The sequence below is a fragment of the Cyprinodon variegatus genome, unplaced genomic scaffold (assembly GCF_000732505.1).
Source record: "Cyprinodon variegatus isolate N-32 unplaced genomic scaffold, C_variegatus-1.0 Scaffold1148, whole genome shotgun sequence".
In the NCBI taxonomy this organism is placed as follows: Eukaryota; Metazoa; Chordata; class Actinopteri; order Cyprinodontiformes; family Cyprinodontidae; genus Cyprinodon; species Cyprinodon variegatus.
This window is the reverse complement of record NW_015151601.1, coordinates 187,752-194,382: the sequence shown is the minus strand read 5'-3', so window position 1 is coordinate 194,382 and position 6,631 is coordinate 187,752. Positions and strand designations below refer to the sequence as shown.

The 6,631-nt window shown below is 35.8% G+C and overlaps 1 protein-coding gene across 1 annotated transcript in view; it reads left to right on the top strand.

The window, feature by feature from the left end:
• Positions 1 to 5,618: 5,618 nt before the first annotated feature.
• Positions 5,619 to 6,631, top strand: part of ica1 (islet cell autoantigen 1) — a 12,099-nt gene continuing 11,086 nt past the window's right edge. The window contains exon 1 of the mRNA XM_015400805.1: positions 5,619 to 5,769. The gene's annotated coding sequence lies outside the window, so the exon portion shown is untranslated. The remainder of the gene's footprint in view (positions 5,770 to 6,631) is intronic.

Here is a 6,631-nt window from a genome sequence, read left to right as displayed (position 1 = left end):
GCTGTGGTGACAAATTCCAGTCCTGATGGACCGCAGCTTCCTGTCGGAGGGGAGAGTGGGTGAGAGTGGGGAGTACCAAGATGGCGGCACGCAACTTCAGTTTTTTCGGCCTATCAGCAATTTAGTGAATAAATAGAGATCAGTTATTGAAGCTCCACCTGGTCCCGAAATGGTCAAACTCCCACCTGCAAGCAACTCATCTCTCTCAAAGATTAGCCCAATGAGGTTGACCTTTTACCAGCTTCCAATGCTTCTTCTGGTCTGTCAGAAAGGTATTTGTGTAGTTCCATCAAAAAATAAATAAAAAATGGTCACGTCTTTCATATCAATTAGAATATTTTGAGATGAACAGGGTAATGTAAATCACATGCAAGTCTCTGCTTCCACGTCTGCATAACTGTCCTGAGTTAGACACCTGTTGTATCTTATTCAGATCTATGCAGCAAGTTGAAGGGAATGTATGACTGACAGAAACGGTAAAAGAAAAAAACACACCTCAATACAAAGTAAAATCTCTGAATTGCGAGGTAAAAAGCCAGGTTGTTCCCATGCAAGTTTGTCATGAAGCACAGCTCACATTTTGCTCATTTAACAAGCAGGAGGAGCTTAGTGGTCCAATTCTGGGGACAGGAAACTGCGGCTGAAGGTGAGCAGATTTGACATGCGGGAAGGTGACCTGTCCAGTCCTGAAAACATCCAAGTCAGCACAGTCCAAATATACCTGAGGATCCTGTACAGCATCACTTATCTACTTCTGTGAAGCCTAGAGCACAAGTTTACAAAGTTTAATTTTAGCATGAGGTGAAACATCACATGATCAGATTGATCAGCAGCACTAAGGAAGGCATGATGACCGCTGCTTGCTGTGGTGTGGCAGTGACCCAAGGTTTATGAATGACTCTGAATGACTGTAGTGTAAATTGCTCTGGAGACCTCCGATTTGAAAAGACGCCTCATAGGCAAAGGCCACTTAACATAATGGTAGGTAAAAAACTCTAAAGCAAAAAAACAAGCAGCAACCATCCTCTCATCAAAAAGATGCAGATTATACAGCTTTTAGAGAAGGTTTTGCATTAAATTATCTAAACATTCAATTAACTACATTTAAAGATTAAGGAACAAAATTACTGAAAATGTCTGCGACACAAAAATAATCAATAGGGTCACACTGTCAGATTTCCTGCAGGGGTGAACAGAATGGAAATACATCCGACCTTCTGTGAAGTTATTGTAATTTCCAAACTCTGGTGAATGCTTTAAGAGCTTGACTTTAGCTCTGCACTGAAAAAAAAGAATGCAACTTTTTCTGGCGTTTACTTAATCATATTTAGTTAGTTTAACACAATTATTTTATGTTAGCAGCGTAGGACATAAAACACTTGTGTTAAAGTAACTAAATATGATTAAGTAAATGTCAAAAACGGTTCCTTTTTTTTTATTGAAGGTTTTTTTTCGGTGACACCACCGACTTAGTTAGAAATGACAGTCAACACTTTTTATCAACTTACAATAAAACAAATATGAAAACTGAATATTTTGTAAAAGATATAAAGCTAATAGATGACAGAATTGTGGAAGCTTCTCAGCTTAATCATTTCCTGTTTCCATTAGAAACGGGAAATGAATTGAACTGAAACAGAAATGAATGTAACTGTGTTAATATATTAACACTGCAAATAAAAAACAGTGTCATATGATGTCTGCCATAAAATGTGATTCAAGTTTCAGGAAAAGAGAAATGCTGTTTGTCAGTGTCCAAGACAGGAACCCAATTATGTCAACTCCAATATTTACCAAGACCATGGATAGTCTGCATAATGCTTCTAATTGGAGTCTTTGCATAAACCAATAATTGCCATGCATCCACGCGCTTTGTTTGCCCAGTAAATAGAAAATAGCACTAAGACAAGGCTTTATGCAACAGCTTCCACAACTTTATGCACAGAGGGATATAAAAGCAGCCTTTATGATATAAAAAAATAGGGCTCACTCTTTACAGGGATATGATCTTGGATGTTGACCAATCAATCTCCTGAGCTCTGGCTGTGCTTTGGATTTATTATGTTTTAAGCAGCTGTAGAGCGTGCTAAATTACATTACTGAATTAGAGCAAAATTTCCATCCAAAATATTTAATGACTGAACAAAAACTGAGCTTTAATATGAATAAATTTGCCACCACCCACTGACATGTAAAGCCACAGCCTTACCTTTTGACTCACTGGTCCTCACTCAGCTTAATTGGACTCAGGCGACACAGACGGCTGTGTTTGGTTCAGTTGAGCACACCTGCTGTGGATTAAAGTAATGAAAAGATAAACTTCTTATTGTTGGATTTATTGGTGGTTGGCAACAAACATTTAGTAGCATTACTGCCACTTACTGGTATGGAGTGTGGTAATAATAAACATACCGTATATATAATTTCTAAGGGAAAAAAGAAAAACTACATAATAAACATAACTTTGTATTCTACCCATCCATATCATACACACATTCACCCTCTCTATAATCAAATTCTATGAAATAATTTAGTTTTCTTTAAAAATCGAATAATTATTTGTATATGTTTACTCCTAAAATTCTTCCTCAAAAATATCTAATAAATCAATCTTCTCCTTAATACAGTCAAACTCTCTCCTCATATATCTTCTCTCGCTTTCATATTTATGACATTCCAGTATAACATGATCTATTGTTTCATATTTTCCACAGTAATCACATTTGCCAGTAGTTTGCTTTCGAATTTTGAAAAGTGTATAATTAAGTCCTTTATGCCAAAATCTTAACCCTGTTATCACTCTCTCCTCCTTTCTATTTCATCTTCCACTTCTTCTTTTTACTACTATCTTCTGAATTTTATAAAACCCTCTTCCTGTTTTTTCTTCACCGCATCTTTTTTTGCCATTTTTCCATTAATTTCTCTTTAATAATACTCTCTCCTTTCGATTTATTGTTTTAACTGTAAAACTAATAGGATTTTGAATTGCTCTCTTTATATATATATATATATATAAATAAATAAATCAATCATCAAATCAGGTTACAGTTGCAACACTAAAAAAAGAATTTACTCCAAGGTATGGTGGTTCCCTTATGTGGGACATGAATGTAATACATTATACTTTATTATATATAATATAATAAAAACTGAGGTGTATCTTTAAATTCTGGAATCTTACCATAGAACACATTAAAGTTTTTACTGAAGTGAGTTTCATTTTTCATGTAAACATAATAGACCAAAGTACATAACTGTACTATATTTTTTGTAAAGCTTACATTATTACAATAAAACCTACTTTACATTTCCCCACAACTTGAGCATTATTCTGGAGTATCAGAATAAAGAAACTGACAGAATGTCAGTTTTTTTTGGACACCTTTTACATTTTCCTTCAGCACCAGAATAATCAAATCTTTTGATTTGATCTGTAGCATAACATCTCAATAAATCAATTTGTGGTTGTGATACATCAGCCTGGTCAAGATTTTTGGCCGATATCAGCAGTCTTTTCTTTGTACCTGTACTGACTGAAAAGCGCATGCGTTTGCCAATTCATTGGTAGATTTAGCAGCCTTGCCTTGAAATCATCAGCATTACTGCTTTCTCCATTGTTTGATTTGTTAATAAATGTTTATTTTGGTTTAAGCTGAGATTTAAACTGAGTGTAACGGTTATTATTCCATCAATGACATCTTAAATGGAGTAAGAAAATGCCATATTGGCTCTAAAAATCTGCCTGGAAATATCAGCAGCGCATATCAAGGATCAGTTAGACAGATGTCAAAATTATCAGTATTAGCCTTAAAAAAATGTTTCTGTCTATTCCAGCAAAGAATGCAAATATTCAGTGAATAGCTTTGCCAGGTACTGTAAGTTTCCTTAATATTTTTTGTGTTTTAAGTAATTTAAACCTCATCTTAATAACTGACTGGATGCCTGTAAATGGGATTCAGTCTGAACCATAAACCAACTACAATGGACAAAGCTGTATAAACATTGTATTGGGATGCTATAGTTAAATTGACATTTTATTTGATATAAACAACAACACGGAACATATTTGTTTTATCAAATGCCATCCTGGTTTAGTGCATTTATATATGGTCCCAGTGTGATAAAAAATGGGCAACACTTTCTTTTACAATACATCAATAACCTGGTAATAACCTGGTAATAACATAGCAAGTCACACTAACACTAGGCAACAAGAAAAAATGTATGGAGAATTTTGGTAATTGCTGTGCTTCAAATTTTAGGAAGACAAGATAAAGTCAGAGTTCTTAGATTTCAAACTGTTATTACCTGGTAACATATTAATTTCCCAGACAGCAATAAATGAATGTGTGATTGTCTGGTAAAATGCAGTTTATCACTTGGTGTATAACAGAAAACCAAACCTAGAAGACAGCAACCCAATATTCCTAACTAAGCTCTTATTTAATCGTAACTTGAGTTCAATTTATTAATGCTTTATTTACCTGATCAAAAGTTCCAATTTACTTTGTAAGCAATTGGTAGGTGGTGTCCAACAATAGAAACTATTATGTAGTAATTATTGTAATTATTCACCAAAAGTCTCCATGGTTACATACAATTGTAATAATTGCATGCAGGTTATTATTCTGAAATTATATACCTTAATTTTCGGGGTACTTACCCAAAACAAGTTTTTCTTGTAACCAAGTTTTATAGTGTAACTTGCTATGTTATTAGCATGTTATTAGATGGCTATTCATGTACGGTAAAAGAAAGCGTTACCAAAAACTTGGCTTAAAATTTGTTCCTAAGTGTTTTTTTCATTAGTTAGCTGCATTACTGAGATTTCCTTTGCTTGATGAAGCATGAAGTAAAAAATGGGGGACCATTCATAAGTCCTAGATGCTCTTAGATGTGGATTAATATTAAAAATTCAATGTGCCTTTGCTAATATAGGTTTGATTTTATTTACCCATGGGGTCCAGATATTGGGAGACCAAATCCATTGAATTCAATTTGATTCAGTTTGTTTATAGTGCCAAATCACAACACATCATCTCAAGGCACTTTACAGTTCATCAGATCATACAGTCAAAATGATTCAGTTTTTTATCTAGGGAAAACCAGTTGATTGCATCGACTCGTTGACTCGGGTGCAATCCCTCACATTAAGCATGCTTGTTGCGACAGTGGAGAGGAAAAACTCCATTAAGGTGCACAATCCATATTTTGCCCCAATGATGTTGTCTTGAATGGTGATTTTTTGTGAATCGTCACAATTTAATAAAAATAAGTTATCTGCTTGATCATTATTCAATAAATTCGGTTAACTGAACAACCTTTCCATTTTAAACATTATGTTATTAGCTGCACCTGAAGTTAACTCGAATGCTTTCTCCATTTTTTTTCCAGTCTGGGGACTATTCTACTCTACTGTAATTTATCTACTTATTTATTTATTTCACTTTATTTTTTTCCCAAAGGCTCAACCTTCAAACCAGTTTCCCCGCAGCCATTAATGTCCTCCATCCAATATTTGCACCAGACAAATACCCTGAATTGTCTCCTGTGGTTTGCAGAGTGGATGGAGGATGCGGGGATGTTTGTTTCTGCTGATCCTTTATGAAGAGGAGGGGAGTGCGCCCTGATTGACGTCATCTTGCTTCATGCAGACAGAGAATGAGCAGCTGAGTGTACAAATATACAGCAACATCCTGATAGCGCTGCAGCCTATTTACCGATGGAGGGGATGTGAAGATGATGTCTCTGCGTGCGTCTTTTTCTCAGGTTAGTGGGGATTTCCTTGTGACTATAGAATAATTCCAGTTCCTATTGATGTCATGAAGCTCATGGATAATTCAGATACAGAGACGCGCTGCTGGGTTTTCACACAATGAGTCAGTCTCCGTGTTTATTTTATATCTACCGAAATATTCCCACTTATTAAGACATATTTATAAGTGCAAATTACTAATAAACACATTTAGTTTTCATAGTTAGTCAGTCCGTGTCTGAAGCTTGATTAATCACAGTTTTCTGAAATGGCATCAGAACGCAACCGAGTCGTGACGCGCGAGCTGCAGGTGACGCTGCGCAGCAGGGGAAGCCCTCCGCAGGGGGCGCCATTTTTAAAAACATTCAAGATTAACACCAATTAGCCCGTTGCCATGGTGAAAGTAAAGCGAGCCAGCCTCTTAAAATATACATATATATTTTTTACTTCAGTGGAAATAACGATCCATCCTCTTAGTCATTTTTTTTTTTCATTTTGAGCCTATATTAAAATTTTTTTTTGCTCATGGAGTAGGTAAAATTCAAGCTCAATGGTTTGAGGACCCAATTGCAGAAGCAGGGAGGCAGAGGTGAGTTTTTGTAGATTTAAGGAAAGGTCAATAGAAAACTGAAGCAGGAATCTAAAAATAAAACATGAAAAAAAGGTAAAACAAACCAGAACCATGAAGACTTCAGGGGAAAACAATCACGGCGAGTTAGACGGGGAACCAGCACTGCCGAACTGCACAAGGACAGTACTAATGGCTAACTGAACAAAGAGAGGACTAACGAGCTGATTGGGAGCAGGTGTGAAGACAGCAGTCTAAGGAGCTGGGGAAAAAGGAGACCAACACAGAGGGCAACAAATAAAACCCTA